Source organism: Drosophila sechellia, chromosome 3L (genome assembly GCF_004382195.2).
Source record: "Drosophila sechellia strain sech25 chromosome 3L, ASM438219v1, whole genome shotgun sequence".
NCBI classification, from domain to species: domain Eukaryota; kingdom Metazoa; phylum Arthropoda; class Insecta; order Diptera; family Drosophilidae; genus Drosophila; species Drosophila sechellia.
In genome coordinates this window covers 21,330,684-21,347,632 of record NC_045951.1, presented here as the reverse complement: position 1 = coordinate 21,347,632, position 16,949 = coordinate 21,330,684, and the positions used below count along the sequence as shown (strand labels likewise).

The 16,949-nt window shown below is 42.3% G+C and overlaps 1 protein-coding gene across 15 annotated transcripts in view; it reads right to left on the bottom strand.

Annotated features, from left to right (window-relative positions):
- The window catches only part of LOC6616522 (poly(rC)-binding protein 3), a 46,714-nt gene extending 30,916 nt beyond the window's left edge, over window positions 1–15,798 (bottom strand). For all 15 annotated transcript variants that reach the window (XM_032718835.1, XM_032718836.1, XM_032718837.1 and 12 more), the window contains exon 1: window positions 15,464–15,798. The gene's annotated coding sequence lies outside the window, so the exon portion shown is untranslated. The remainder of the gene's footprint in view (window positions 1–15,463) is intronic.
- Window positions 15,799–16,949: the final 1,151 nt, after the last annotated feature.

Below are 16,949 nucleotides of genomic sequence, written 5' to 3'. Positions count from 1 at the left end.
AAAAGTTAATATTGTGTTCGATGTAGGATAATGTATAACAATGGAGTCGGCAGAAGTCTGAGCTTAAAAAGAATTTTAGGTCTGGTCTGTATTGACTCCGCTGAATTTAGATGCTGGATTTTGTGTGACACGTATTATGACAATGATTTACAAACACTATGAATAGTATTCAGTGTGGACAAGTCATCGTAGTGTGGTTTTGAATTTAAACTGTTCCAACCAGGGGTTTCCCGATGGCAATAAAACCTCTGGTTTAGTGTATATTTTAAACATACTTTCAACGCACTTACATTTGCATCTTAAAAGAGCTTAAAAGAGTACAGCGAACTAATAGATTTCTGGGAAATTAGTTTCCCGGGTGCATTTTAACTCCGCTTCGCCACCACTATATATGCACACAAATCGACGCGCGAAACTTTAAAGAGGAATTTAATTATAGCCAAAGCTCCTACTCTCCATCTCTTTCTGGCCCGTTCTCATCTCTCTCTTTCGCACTGTTATCTACTTTTTAGCTTGGAGGGAGGATGAAATAAAAATTAAAATCAGCAACACCAAGTCCCGGGTCCACTCCCCTTCCTTTCCTCCCCACCAAACGGATCCCCCTTGAGGCCCAAAAGTCCGCCTACGGTGGTTCTCCACTCGCTATCGCCGTCTCATTCAGGGGGAGTACTTTCCTCTCTTTCCGCCCCACAATGCTTCTGCGGCTGCTGCTGCTGTCGGGTTTAATGAACGGAAATCTCTTGCAAATATTCAATTGCTATACAACTCTGAAGCGCAGACAGTCGCAATATACACACACCGATATGTACATATCGTACCGAGTGGAGTATGCCCATGCCCGGTATATACATACGTATATACACATGTGTGTATATATGCATACTTGTAGGCACATTGATGCACCCAGTGGAAGTCAACAGACAAAAGAGGCTCATGTCGGCGTTGCCCACGAGCAACGTGCAATGTGCAATGCGCTCTGTCCGATATGCGTTCTCTGCCAAGACGATGATGATGTTTTGATACCGATAACGACGTTGCCCTACGGCTGAGAGCACCGGAGGAGCAGAGCTGGAGCTATGGAGCGCTGACTCCACGCAAGAAGCGCCATTATTTCTAGCAATCAACAGATCATCTGCAATCTCGGTTGCGTGGAAAGTCTAAAATCTTAATCTACGTTCGCTTTTTAAAAATTCAAGAAAACTTCGTATTATTAAATATAGTTATCGTGTTGTATTTGTAGTAACTCTTAAGGCATTCTTAAGACATTCCTTTATAAAATACCCAATCCTTTGTATACATACTAAAACCGAAGAAGTTTTGATACTTATTTTACTCATGATACTTATGCGGTTGGCTCTACCTCAACAAATCGAAACAGCCATTAAAAATATGTGGCAAGATTAAACCCGTTAATGAGCTCAAGTTTAATGGTACAGACTTGAAGCTGTAACCTAAAGATAGCCGAAACCCCCAAAAGGGGCCCGACTTCTGAGCACCTCCATTTCAACCGGTTCCTTACCGATTATCTTCCTGCATCTGCGAGCCACTCGCCTAGCCTAATCCACCCCGAAATGCCATCTTAGAGGCAGATAAACCCATAGTCCTAATGCCAAGTCACATTTATAGGCTCGGATGCTCAGTCGCCGCTCGCCATCCACATCCACATCCACACCGCCATCGCCATCTCCGCTCCGCCCTGCTCCGCACACATTTGCAATATTAATAATCTGCTTGCCATTGAAAGCCATACAAGGCGCGACTTCGTCGTACGTGTCAACATTCGACGCCGACTGAGGCAGCGACTGCATGCGCGACGGCGCATATAAATTTTGTGCTTTTTATTTCTCTCTTTTTTGGAGTGGTCTAGGAACTTTTGCGCCGTTGCGAGTGGCATGCAACCCACCAACAGCAACAGCGACTACGAAACTCATTTGGCAGCCAGGCAAGCGGGCAGGGGGGCCAGGGGGAAAGGGAGCCAGAGCTGGCACAGTGGTGGCCATAACCATAAACCATCAGGTGTGGGAAGCTCTTGTGGTCGAAACGGGGATTGCGGCGTAATTCCCAATTGAAGCTAAATTATTTATTTCTTGAAAATTGTGTCAAGTCATGTAGTGGAAGAGAAATGGATCTGGGATTGTTAGCACAACGTATTTCCCATGCTGACCTTAATAAGTCGCTGACTACAAGAAATTCACATCTGATTTAGTTGTCCCGACTATTAAGTCGAAGAAAGAAACGATCAGTTGTCCGCAGTTAGTTAAACCACAAAGACTAAGTGCAAGTATTTCCATTATAATAATCGGTTTCCATTCAATATTATAGAGGGTTCCCTATAGAGGTGATGTAAAGACTGATATTCGATTGTTTTCCATAAGCAATTATTGTTTTCTCAGAAACAACCACTGGGTTGCATTCCTATCGTATTACATTTCTATTGAAATATATTTATGCAAGATCCGTCAGAGTCTACCTGTTAATTTAATTTAATTTAACTTTTTATTAGAACTCGCTTGCATTTTGATCACATTTCTGCGCGCTTGGACCACTGTAACCGCAAAAATGCCTAGGCTCCTTCAGTCTAGTGCTAGAAATGCCGGACGGGCTGCCTTCCCATTGGCCTTTGTCTGGCCCCTCGGCGCGCCCCTTGCCCCGTACCCCTGCTATTTTGCAGTATACCCGCTTTTGTGGATCCTGGTACACCTCGCTCCCCGCTCCACGTCGCGCTTCTCCTGGCTTTCCCGCCTCTCCTGGCGGCTTTGGCGTCGAGTGCACAACAAATATTGTCGCCGGCTAGGTCGGGAAATCAACGCACTAAGCCCTCCGCTCCGCCCCCCTGCCACGCCCCTTGCAAATGCCGGCGGGGACAGTGAGCGACAACAACACAAAGTAAATAGTAAACAAAAATAGTTGGCAGGCCAAAGTAAAAATGCGAAGCAAAAGGCAGCAGCAAAAACAAAGCAAAAAAGCGGCCAGCAAAACGCATGGGCAAGTGAATAAAAATAGAATTTCAAATAAAATGCGATACAGCTTGTACCGCCCGCCTCTCTTTCCCGCTGCATTGTGACTGCGATTCAGTTAAATTAAAGCAGCACATTAAGTATTAAGTACAGCAGCGAGTAAATGTGGCCCTTTCCACGCGGAGCTCTCTAAGTACAAAATGCACATTCATATACGTTTAACCGGCTGATTGGGTGACTGAGTCCAACGGCAGGGCAAAAAAAATGCGACTACGACCATAAATTGATAAGCAATCGGCTGTAGCGATTATCAGTCATCAAAAGGCGGGGGAGGGGTGGGGAAGTGGGGTACAAGCGCCATAAAAATGAAGTAATAGGCCCCCAAATCGAGGCGATTAGAACACTATAAAAACCATTACAATTATGTATTAAGTTTTAGTTTAGAGAGGATCACGTTTGACTTTTAACACGCCTGTTTGTAATTAAAGAAACAATATATTTGCTATTATTCGTAATATTTATCACTTAGACCATTGTCTAAAAACCCTAACTTTTCGTTCAGTGTGGGTAAACTTTTGAGCACGAAATTTATAATCGGTCGTATTCTAACGATAACAGAAAATAGCACGATCTAATGCGAAATACCTGAAATCTATGAAGACAGATTACATAGGAAGTACAAATTATTATTGCCACATAATTGATCTCCTCAGCTATTAATCGATAGTAGATTTCACTTTAAGTTCAACTTATTTTCTAGCCACCGCAGAAGAGATGAGTATTTGTAAGATCAACACTGTAACCTTGAAGGCGTCGATTGCTAACCCAACACCCATCTAGCATTTCTAGCATAGAAGTATGTGTGTATATCTGACTGGATCCTAACAAAATGCAAAATTATGCGAATTAAATATAAAAACAGAAGAGCACAGCGCAGCACAGCGAGGCAGATTAACAAATTGTGTGTGCGTTAAAAATAAAATAAAATCAAAATGCAGCAAAGCCAAAGCCAAAGAAATACAAACAACAGGGCGAGAAAAAAGCAGAAACAGCAAATCGCGGGCAATGAACGCTCGACATACGCAAAAAAATAAAAACAGGCAACCGACCGCCGAAGAAAAAGCAAGAAGAGGATGAGCGCAAGTAGCCAACGGATCGCAAAACACACACATGCACATGCGATTTCGCTGCACATGCACTGAAATAAAAAATGATGTACCTCCAGAACTAACCTCTTCCATTGAAACTTTAAAAATGAAGAATTTATAATTTTAAAGTTTAAAGTTAAAATAATGTCTGAATATTTTACAAGTATGCTTTGAATGGTTAGATAAAACCTCTGTAATATTTTAGCTATCTAAGCCTTGTTCCAAATATGTTTCCGCGATTCAAGCAACTTGTTTGCAGTGTATCAAGCGAGCGGGATAAGAACTTAAACATTTGATTGAGTTTGCGATAGAATAACAACAAAAACGGATAAGGAAGAGGAGAATGAACCTCTTTCCCCGCTCTCACATTTCAAATGCACATAATTTGGCGAAGAACTGAGCTATTCTCCGGAGAGAAGTGCTAATGTTCCACTTGGCGTATGAGTAATGTCGCGCACTGTGGGGGAAAACTGGTTTGCAAAGGTCTGATGCGGAAAATATCACAGTTCAAGTGATTCAAGCGATGGCGTCCCGAGTCAAGCTGAAGGTCTTTGGGTTGGACTATTTTCGTACATTCGTACTTTCGTAGCTATCCAATTACCCTGTCAGAGGAACAACAACGGAGAAGCAGAGCCGTAAACAGAGCCCTTAACTAATGCACAATGCAGGCGACTCTCTCTCTTTCCCGCTTAGTAAAAGTCAAACTATCAATTACAATTATGTGCGCAAACGAGACAACAATGCAATGGCAAATAGATACTCGATACTCACAGATACATCCACTTACTCGCTCAGATAGATACTGCCAACAGCAATAACAAAGCGGCAGCAAACAATTAGCCAGAAGTCAGTAGAGCACAATGCCTTATACTCGCACCAAATCGAAAAGAGCGAGCGAGAGACTCATGTGCCAATTTCGAAAAACGAGATACTTAGATGCATTGGAAAGAAGAGGGCTTTGGGGGCTTCATGGTTCAAATTGGGATGCTTGACCCAAGCATCCCAATCCCCAGCCAAATTGAGAGCTGGGAATTCGGCCCCAAGATGACTAAGAAGGTCAGTCGAAAGTTGATTAGTTCGATATTTCTGTAGGGCAAATCATTCGTAAGGTGATATACAGTTTCATATATGGTCGGTAAGGCAAATCGTTGCTGGCGTTATATAAGTAATAATAGTAGGATAAACCTGAAATTATTACCCTTGGTCAGGGATGTTTTTATTCTAAGTCTCAAGAACTAAATAAATGTTCCCAGTCTATGCGAATATTAATACTAAATAGTATGATATATTATGTATATCTCATATATTTGTGATCCATAAGTTATCAAACGAACTAACGAAGAAGTTCTTTGAAAAAGGCACTGCTAAGCTCAAGTTCTCCACGTATTTAATCTTTAGTTGCAAAGCACCTCTTGCCCATTCCATTTGTTGCCGTAGAGGAGAAATCATTTCCCGTCGTTTGCGATGTAAAGAACATTGCCCTTTGTTTGATAAATACGCTGTAACCTTCGCTTCTGGGCGAAACCAATAGCTTTCTTGTTTTTGTCCAATACTATTAACAAGCTCAACAAGACTGCACTGCCAGGCGATGGGCGACAGCAGCGGGTGCAGAGAGGGCATTGGAATAGGTAACAGCAATTACGCTTCAGTGCATCTTTAAGATATTGTATCTACAGAATGCATGTGCCGCCTGTGGGCTGTATCTATATCTGCGAAGCTTTTGTGTGTGTACTCTCTCTCTCTTTGTGTACGTATTTCGATAGCTTTTGCTTGTAGAAGAAACTCGTGCACGGTGCCGTTGATGCGTTTGTATCCGCTGCTGAGGCTACACACATACTCGAAGCCGGACGAAACGCAGATGCATCCGCAGCCCAGACTATGCAAAAGACAGGCAGCAGAAAGTTGCAACTGCACATCCCCCCGTTTTGCACTGATAAGATAAGCGCGACTGACAGACGCCTCTGCCCCCCTACGCCATCTGAAAAACATTGACAACTTTTCTATTAACGGCCCAGCCCGCTCAACAAATGCGAAGAGGAAAGGCAATGGCAGAGGCAGAGGCTGAAGCACTGGCAAAGGAAAAGTATCTCTCTGTTCGTTCTGTATCTACACAAAGAAATCTTGCACAGATATGGGCGGAGAACCGCCTGAGAGGAGGCTGTGTAAAATGCAATGAGGCGGCACAACGCTGCTACAAAAGTCTGCAATTGATTGCAGCAAAAGTTAAGTAGATTATGATGGAAAAGTTTCTGGTCCAGGCCGGGCACAGAGCAATCGGATGGAGGCGAACGCTTCTCGGCCATGATACGAGTTTTTGCTACTGGATAACCGCCAGCCAGCTGCCCGGGCTGGGAAAACTTTTCATAACCCGAAAAAAGAGGCAGAAGAGATGCAGGAATAACTAGTTTTCCTCCTTGCCGGAGAAAAATGAGTTTTCAACAATTTCTCTGATACTTATTTGTCAGCCATCAAACTTATACGCCGTTCTTAGAAGCCACTCCCGAACCGACCGCAAATGAAACTGATTGAAAGCGGAGATCAAAAGTCCACACTGCGAAATAAGCAACTTCCTCCCTGGCCCGGAAATTGTTAACCATTCTTGGGAGCGCCCCGGGTCCATAAGCCTAATTGTTCAAATATTGATTGTGCTACTAATTATAGCAAGTTTTTGTTGCCACATATCTAATTCAGTTAAAAAGTCTACAATAGCAAAGTGCAGAAAGACAGAAATGCAGCGCTATTAGCAGAAATGCACGATATCAAGGGTTTGTCTTGATATCATCGATTTTCGGCCTATTAAAATAATCACCACGCGATTGTCTTCCCTTAATCTGCACCACTTTGTTCCCATTATTAATCCTAATTTGTTGATGGCTAAATCGCTTGCGAGCCAACTAGACTGATGAATGCCGTAATTACTAAAACATCTGCTACTGGAAAAAGTCCATTCCGAGAAATCTATTCACAGCCAGACATTTTATGGGCGGGGAAAAGACCTTACACGAAACGGGAGATGTATTCAAAAATCGCTGGCACAAAATTCAATGCATGGACACGTACCTGAAACGAGAGAAAACAGTGATTTTAATGAACATACGCTGTTGGGCAAGTGGAAAACAAAATAGTTTAAATCATTGAAGTAATAAATCAGAATCTCCACCGGAAACATTTGCATATGGAATTTCCCTCACTAAAACTTCTAATTCACTAGCATCTCAGGCAAAGTAAATAATTTTAAAGCGGAAAACTAAATGAGCTAGGGAGAGTATCTCTAGGATAAACAAACTTGGCCGCTAAAAGATGAATTTATTGGATTTCTCTCTTGGGGCAAAGTTACTTTGGCAACCAGCTGTTGGAAAACACATTCGAAATGTTTATTTTTGGCCAGGAAACGGAAAATTACTCCTCGGTCACTGCAAACGCATCATAGAGAAGACATTACGTTCGATTTATAAATTCCGTTTAAGTTAAACATGCAAATAAATAATCTGATTTAATCTACTGAGACAGTAGATTCTTAGCATCAGGAAGCTACCAGATATTGAATTCGGCTTGATTTCTATGCTGGTTTTATTGAACCGGTACTATACACACTTGTACCCTTGACTTGGATTCAAAAGCGGGTGTCATGCTTATCCTCAACGGCGATTCGCACGAATATTATGCGAATTATGACTGATATGGCATAATCCATTGTTGTCCCATAGTCAGGTGCTCAACTTTGCCTAGCCTCTTCTGGTTTTTAATCATTGTGACGTCATTTTGGACTACGAAACGGAACTGGTACTGCTAACCCCTAAACATACAGATGTTAAAAGCTAAAGTAAACCAGCTCAGCAGGTAGCTAGTCAGTCAGTCAGTCAGTTGGACAGTCGGTCAGTCAGTGTCTCCATCAGTTGGTGAAGTGGGGCAGCAACAGCTAATCAACGACAAGTCCAAAAATTAAAACCGGACACAACTTTGCCTGGGCCTTCTTAATTGCTTGGTCAAACTTTTATTTGGTAGCTAGTAGCATGTCAAACATAAATAGGAAATTATGGAGAAGAAATGCTCAGCTCACACCGCCGCATATGGGTCAGTGTGGATCGAGAGAATCCGAGAAAGAGAATGAGAACGAGAAATAAACAAAGTATAGACAGAAGTTATGTGCACAAAATCCGGGCATATAAAATAATAATTAAAAAATCGCATGTCTGACAGAATTTTTGACAAATTGTTGCCCCCGCGCACAATTCAAAAGTTAATGAACTTGCCTGAGGAGGAGAACGAAAATTCCCAAGAGCTAATGATAATGCCGTAACACACAGAGCACACATTTTCACCTACAGATACATGTGCGCATATTCAGATACAGATACAGACCGTGATGAGTGTTTGGTATGAAAAAATAGCGCGTGCTGCCCCTCGCATAAAAAGATTTATCATCTATAACTGTCCGACCGACTATGAATGAAAATGCCGACACATAAACAAAGTCCAAGCCAACAACTGTGACACACACACTCACACCTCTTTAGTTTAGTAGAGCAAAAATATTTAAAACCAAATAAACACAAACAGTAGGCGTTTTTAGAGAGCGTTTTTTCATAATTGTTTATCAAACGCCGAGCTGGAGAGAATTTCCACACGAAGCGAGAGCAACAAATAGCTTCTCTCGCTATGCGTCACGTTTAAAATAATTAATTGCCGGACAAAATGTTTACACGAAATCAGCAAAATAAACCATTTGCCTAAATAAGAAAGGTAAGATAGTACTGCCGTCGAAAAGCTAATCTCAGAACGCGCGGGAAAAACGTATAAATATTATACAAATTCTGGAATGGCCTTTATTTTGGCAAAATAACACACGTTCATAATTAGGTTACATTGTCTTTCTTTTAATCTACTACTTTAGATTTTAGATAGAGCAAAGTTCGCAAAGGTGTACTCGTACAATTGAATATAATCGAAGGTTTCAATTTACAGGGACTGGGATCGACTCAGAAATTAAAGGCTTCTCATGAAATATTTCAAATTACAGACCACGAATTCACTAAACGATTTTCGCTTTAAAGTGGAAAGTAGGGTCGCTATAAGCTTAGGGCTCTGTAAAAAAGAAACTAAATTCCGTTCCAAGCCAATCATGCGCAATCTCTGATACGCTTCCATTACTACGAGCTCAAGTATTAATCATCAAATTGCCTTAATAATCTCGTACGCCCCGCAATTGAAATGCTCCCCCCACTTTCCGCCCCTCCTGCTTTTCTGCTCGTTGAAAGCCTTTATAGGCCAGCAGCCCACACATTGCAGGCAGTTTAACTCAATAAAAATGTTTTTACTTTTTTCTCGCCTTTGTATATTTTTGATCAACTTTTGAATAGAAATTCGCGAACAAGATATTCTCGGCCTCTCGCCTGATTTGCATAAACAGGTCGCAGTCTCTGTCGATGTCGACCCGTTTATCGGCGTATCTCAGAGATACATATGTATCTTAGCTGCGAGTGGAATTGATATGTTGACATTTGGCATCGGGGAAGCAAGGCAGCTTACATGCGCTAATGGTTCGGAGCTGGAGCTGGCTGGCAAGGTAAAAACTATCTAGGCAATGCGACTCCGACAAATTGGGCAACTTTTTGCTGCAGTTTCTTGGGAATGAAAGATCTTTTTGCCCTGGCCAAATATGGCCCAGCGACGACACCAATATGGTCAAGTGGTTAAAGCCGCCTCGACGTCTATGGAAAATCAATGTTTATTGCAGTTTCTCTGGCCTGCCTTGTTGCGATTCGGTATTTGGCTGTGTGGTAATTAGCAACAACAACATGGAAAGACAGCTGCTGCGGCGGCTCAAAAAGTTCCTAGAAATGGTCAAAGCCCATGATTGAGTAGACGGATGAATGTCTGACCAGACACATGCCGCACGAGATGCCACATGGCAACAGGGGGCATCGGGCGGAGTAGTGCGTTTATGATTCGGAAAAAAGATTGCCTGGCCATCGGACGGGCTGCACCGAGATGCAGTTTAGCCAACTGGCCGATACATTTTGCAACTGTCAGCAGCATTGATGAAACATTGGCTACTTTCGGCTTAATGTGCAGACACACATTTCGAGATGCAAATCGAACTGGTTGAGATTGCGAATATTTTTCAGTTTAACCAGATACCATTTTGATTTGATAAATACTTCCTGGACAACGGGTTTAATCGAATATGGGTACAGGAGAAAATATGTATCCGGAATGCAATCGAAGATCAAATCAAACTTGCTATCACTGGAAAAATATACATTTCCTTAGTTTTTGCTATTATTATAATAGGGAAATGAAAAGCATCAAACAATTGATTTTAAATATATATTTTGATGGTTTGAAATGTATTAACTTTAGTTAAGCAAATCTTATAATTAAAAACAAAATAAAATAAAACTAATTATTAAATACGAAACAAGTTGACTGAGACTTCAGTGTCAAAGAAAAAGCTTACTTAGATGTATAGAATATTTATTCTAAATTACATAAATGCTTTTCAAAGATTTCTTTATCGTCTAGAATAAGGTTCCTATCCAAATTCAGTGAATAATGGTTGTGCCATGTATTTGCAGATTACAAAACCAAGGAGCAAGCGAGGGATACTTGCATTTCCAGCTTTACCATTCGCGTGCAATTATGAAGATTGATAGATACATTCCCTTCGAATCCAGAAACACCCCCCAACCACGCCCGCCTTCAAAAAAGCTCATGCATTTCCCCCACCCGTTGGTTGTGCCGCCAAAGCAACTTCCTGCCACACAAGCTGCCCCAAGTCGCTCGAGTCCTTCACTCCTTTGACAAATCTGACAGCTGGCCCGAAAAAGAAGCGAGTGTTTCTGTTCCTCCAACCCCCAGAAGGAGCTGAACAACATAAAGCTTATGCTGGCAACAAAGGGGGTGAATGGAAGGGATGGGCTGGTTGGTTAGAGAGGCGGCAGTCATTATCAAGCCCTTCAAGGTCTCTCAAGGCAAGCGTCTGCTTTTCAGATTTTTATGTTCACGACACGCACACACTCGAGTGGGGGTGGTGGTCTCATATATTTTATGAAAATTAGGAGAGCCTGACTGAGTGCGAGGGAAGTCGGAATGTGGCCATAAATAAATGGTCTCCTTTACGACTTTGGACATTAACCTGTTAAATTTCTAATGTGTGTGACGGGTCCTTGGTCTCCTTAGGCGCCCCCATCTCTTCGACTGCCCTCTGCTCCTCCACACCGCTCCGCCGAAGGATCGTCAACGGCTTGCATATTTAAGCAGCCTCAGCAGCAAACGGCTCGGATTATCTAACATACTAATGTGTGCGAATGCCCAGTCAGCCCCCTCCTTTCCGGGCCGGTTCAGCTCAGTTCAGTTCAGTTCCGAGTTTTCCGTTCCAGAGAGACCACAAAATCAATAATGATTACATTTGCCTTGCATATTTCACCAGCCAAGAGAGCGGACTGGAGTGGAATGGGTGGACTGAGTGGGCTCGGGTGGGTTAAATGACATTTGGTGGCATACGCCAATTGGTTGGCAGGTCAGGTGGTTGCTCCTACACCGAGTTCCCCGCCTCATCCATTCGGCGGAGAGTGTGAAAAGACAAAAGCCAAAAGACGGAAAAGCGGTTAAGTGGCAAGGTAGCAGCAGCACCACCAGCCAAAAGCCCTTACAGAAAGAGCCTATGCCTATGCCCACTTCTGCACGACAGGGTGGACTCGATATGACCACTCATTTGGCATTCCACATTGACATATTTGTCTGACATCGCTAAAAATAACATATAATTAATAGACTGAAAATTTAGAAGATTCAATCAAAATTCTGAGTAATAAGTAATGCTGATACATTACAGATCAGATAATAATGATGCTGAGATAAGGCCTCAACAGATTCTATCAAGCCAAAAAGCATTTACTTAATTATTAATTAATTAATCACATAAGATACCTGGGCAGAATCACCCCGTCTTAGTGTACTGTCCTTATTAAAGTCCACGCCAAGTTCTCTCACGGAGTGCTCACTGTACCCCAACTTAGCCACCGCCAACAGGGTTGAGTGCTCGGCTCTGGTGGGGCTTCGAAGCAAAAGAAATGCACTGCGCTGCCGCCGAAGCAGCAGAAATCAGAAGATGCAGGCGAAGAGGAACGCAATAAGTGGCGCGCAGGGTCAACGATAAGCGTCGGCAGAGGGGGTGGTGGAGTGACAAGCGGGCGAAGGGGGCAAAAGGGGCAGCGGCGGCAGGAAGGCGACGCCACTCGATGCAGTCAACGGCCTACAGAATGCAGAATGCACTGTGCAACGGCGATGGGTCCTAGCCCAACCAGTTAGAAAATGCAACAAAGTACAGGCCTCAATCTGCAGTTCAGCCAACGTACACACAGCTACTCACACACCGTCGCACCGCCGCTCCACCCACCGCCCCCTTTCGCCCGCCTGACAGGTTGAAATCCAACGCAGCAGAACGAACGAGCGAGCAAAGCGACGGGGGAAAAGTAAATGGAAAACGGCAAGGAAAATGCACACAACAAAGGCGAAACGCTGATGACGTTGACGACGAAGACGATGGCGAAGAGGAAAACGACGGCCACGGCGACGGCGACAAAGCGATTGCACAAAACAGGCCGAGTGCGAAAAGTTCGCAGAAAAGAAAATGCAACAAAAGCATGAAAAGCGTGCAAAGAAAAGCGGCACGGGAAACGGGCTGGGAATGAGCCTAACAAGAAGTTTGGATACCTGTGTACCTACAATGAAAAACAGCAATTTATCTTTAGAATGCAAAATAGTGGTTAGTTTTTTAGCCAGCTAACTGGTGGGAAATGTAAATCCTACCGTTCACTATAATTCAGTTCAACTGAATGGGATTCTAATTCTTTTTCTTTATTTTTTTAATTTTAATTTGATTATGAACTTTTAATAACTTAAATACAAGAAATTGTCCATTATGTAACTTGCATACAGGATAATATAGAAGTAATAGTAAAAACTGCTAATTTGTTTACCAATATTTCAGTATACGCTTTTACATTCTTTTGTGTAACTTCATTCTTAAATTCACGTGAAATCGAAATTGTTGCGCATGTATAATAACAAAATTAACTTCAGTTAAATAATGTCTCCGCCGACTCCATGTAATGCAATAAAAAATTGTTTCAGCTCCAATTGGTGGCTATGAATAGCCGATGGAAATAATTGCAGTGGGCCGAGTTCGCCAAAGTTCCTCCCCCATTATTCGTAGATATAGTAAATGATATTACCCAACAATAACAAGGGAAATCAGGGGGTGGGGAAAGTTAGTTTAGGCGCCGCACTGAAAAAAAAAACAGGCGTAGGAATAACTTGGCATTTACCAGACGTAACTGAAAAAATATTACAAAATGTTCGGTATTTATATTTGAATTTTACAATCAGCTCGGTGCTAAAAATGTTGTATTAAATGCTTGCCTTGTCCAAATCACATTTTTCATTGAACTTACAATTAGCAATTTGTTCAAGTGATAAGTAATCAACACCATATTAAAAGTTTCGAATTTCATAGTCGAGGTCTCTGCTATAGGAAAACATCCAACTAAAATCCCTTTACGTTAATAAAAGTAACAAGTACATATGAGATTTTAAATATTTTCGATGTCGTATCATTAGATTCTTATAGGACCAAGTTAAGTTCCTTCCCACTAAAGACCACAGTAACTTAATTAGATCTGAAAATACCTCTTAACGTGGGGTTTATTTTCATTTTTTGGCACGTTTAAAGTTTCGAAATCGTTTTCGAGTGCAGCGAGGCGATGAAGGGTTCGCCTTCAGAAGTAATCACAATTGAGTTTTCCAGCTGCAGGCGGCAACAAAAACGAAAAGTTTCGGCGGGATGAATTTGCTGCTTGGCAGGGTCTGATAAGACTTATAGTTCGTTCGTATTATAAATATGTACCGAAAAGGAGCCCAGGCAACGCCTTTTTGCAAGTCAAACGTTTGGCGACGCGGAAGTGATTAAACACCACGGAAAATGGAAATGGGGAAAAGGGCTGGCTGCCAAAATTGATTCTTAGCCCTGGAGATTGGCGAATCTCGTTTGTATTGTTTGATCACCTTGAAGAATGATACGTTATAACCATATTCCAAAAACTGATTCTTCAATCCAATTCTCTCATGCTCATTAATTTGCTTTACATACCTATAGAAATACATACGATTTTAAACTAAACACCTCGAAGATTCAATAAAATATAATTTCTACTAAAACAACGGAACTGATATGGATATGCAATGTACGTAGTTGTCAGACTTGATAGCAATCTGCATACACAAAAAGAAATCGGATGGAAAAGTTCCATAATAACAGCTTTGAAACTGAGTTCGAAAAATAAATAAAAACGGTATTCTCGACTTCTTTGAGGGCGCGTTTCAAGAATAATTGTCCAAATATTTCCAGTTCGGAAATCTCGCATTTCTTCCTATTAAAATTTAGGTTTATAAGGAATACTTTAAGCTAGAATAAAAGTCCAAAGTGTGCTGAAGACAAGTACGAAAAACGCGCGTTTTGCTCGAGTCGCTGCCCACGCCAATTAGAATTTTTAAGTCCAACTTGACGGCGCTTTGCAACACTGGCCGACGCCACTCGCACACACACCAGTGCACCCAGAGCCAGTTTGTCTGGCAATTGAACAATTGAGAGAGAAGAACGACTTGCGCTCAGAGCGCGAGAGACAAAGGAAGGGAGAGAGCGGGAGAAAGACGCGCGTTTATTCGTTTTCTTTGCCAGGGTATAGAGAGCGTATTGGGACTGGTTTGTGGATTTCTGATTACTTGGGCAGCAGGAATGCAGAACTCGTTACGGAAATGGGAGCACAATGCTTGCGCCTCCCTTAAAGAGGAGTAAATAGGGGTGGTTCGGCACCAAAACAATCTGGGCTCATCACATTCCTGGCCGTTCCCGGACTTTACAGGGTAGCACGGCGAATGCAGGCACAAAGGCAATCGGCAATGACAACAAAGAGCGGAGAACGCGAGAAGGCAAATAGGAAAAATAACGACGGAGAACAAAAATCAATTTGAGTGGATGCTGGACTTATTTTGTTCGTTCGTTTGTTCCACCTCTTCCTTTGCTTTTCGTTTTTGCACAAAGTTTAAAAAGCTGTATGCAATGCACACACACACACATGTATACACACACACGCAACGCAGGCAAACACACAGACAGCAACACGCGACGGCTTTTTTTGCCGGTTGGAGTAAAGTAAACTACGGAGAAAAAGCGCTTTACGGCGAGAGAACGCTTTAATTATGCTTAATTTGTTGTTAATCAAACGCACAGAGCACACAACACAGAACACAAAACACCGCTTGGGAAAAATCTGCAGGTAGAGGAAAGGAGCTCACGTTTTTCTGATGCAGATCGGAATCGGTATCGGGTTTATTCGCTTTGCCGGATTGTTACTTCACGTTTCTTAATTGCGTTTCTTTGTTTCTTATTCGCCTGCGCACACTTTGATTTGCGTTTGCAACTCGCAATTCGCAATTGGCATTTGCTATGCGACAACTGCCGTTATTTCGGTTGTTACTTTTCGATGGCTTGCCTACACACCGCAAACTTGGCTGAACTTGGATATTGGCTGCCGATTTTCTGAGATGTATTCTTAGCTCTGCGAGACTCTAGAGACTGTGCCTTGCGCGACGTAGAACCGAACACCACCATTAATTTTCGCCGAATGAGTGGCCAAAGCAGGGGCGAAGCAGATACATCGATGAACAACGGTGCAGGCGGCGCTCGGGGTGGGTGTTTGCGCTCAACGGGAGAGAGAGAGCGCGATACCAGGGAAATTCTGGTACTTTTGCGCTTCCGCAGTATTTTCGTTCTGCGCACGCGTGGTCACACCGCAGCATGGTAGCTACTCAAGGCGCCCACGCCACTATGGTCATCTCACTCGCACCAGTAACTGATTGAGTTGAGTGGACCACAGAGTTGACTCCGCTCGAGAGAAATCCCAATGTTAACCTTAACAGAAGCAGAAATTCTGATTCGACTCCCGATCACTGCAGTTTGGGAAATTGTGTGTGCACTATGGGAAATTTAACCCCTTTTTTGGACCAAAACCTATTTGATGAAAGTCGGTCGATTAAGATAATATTAAATGCATACATTCATAATTGACCAATGTTTAGTATGCAGATACCAGAAATAAATATAAATGGCGCCACAACTAAGAAATCAGCTGTTGCACGCACAATAAATGGTTGTCTGCAACGTATACTCAATTAACAGTATTCAATTTATATTTTTTTGTTGCTTTTTTTTAAATTTAAATTAAATTTATTATTTTAGGCACTTGACTTTTTTCTGATTGTTTGTCTTCTCTATCCTCCGTTGTAAGTGGCGAGCACGATCGGCACACCCGGGTGCTTGCCTTCACATGCAGATTTTGGCACCCGCACTTAAAATTATTGAGTGTGAGTCGAGTGGCAAATAATGGCACCCTTGCAGTTCTCTGCATCCAACCCCTCCCATCACACACACACACTCACACATTTCACACCAGCATTCTGGCTCCAATTAATGCAAGGGATTATGGCCAAGAACAACAATACGCAAATGCAAGTGTAATGAATTGCTTTTCAAATTAAATTATGTAATTAATTTTATGCCAAAACAGCGACAAAGGATTACACAAATATTTTCAGTTCATTATAAATGGACGAGCCACAATAACAGCCCGATTCCAATTAGAACGCGGTGGGCGTTTGCATTTCTGATTGGATTCCACAATTTCTTTTCAACGTCCCTAATGACCTTCAAAACTGGTACAACTACAAATGATGCTAAAATCGTCGTTTCTATTAAAGTAAAATAATAACTTAACTTTTAGAA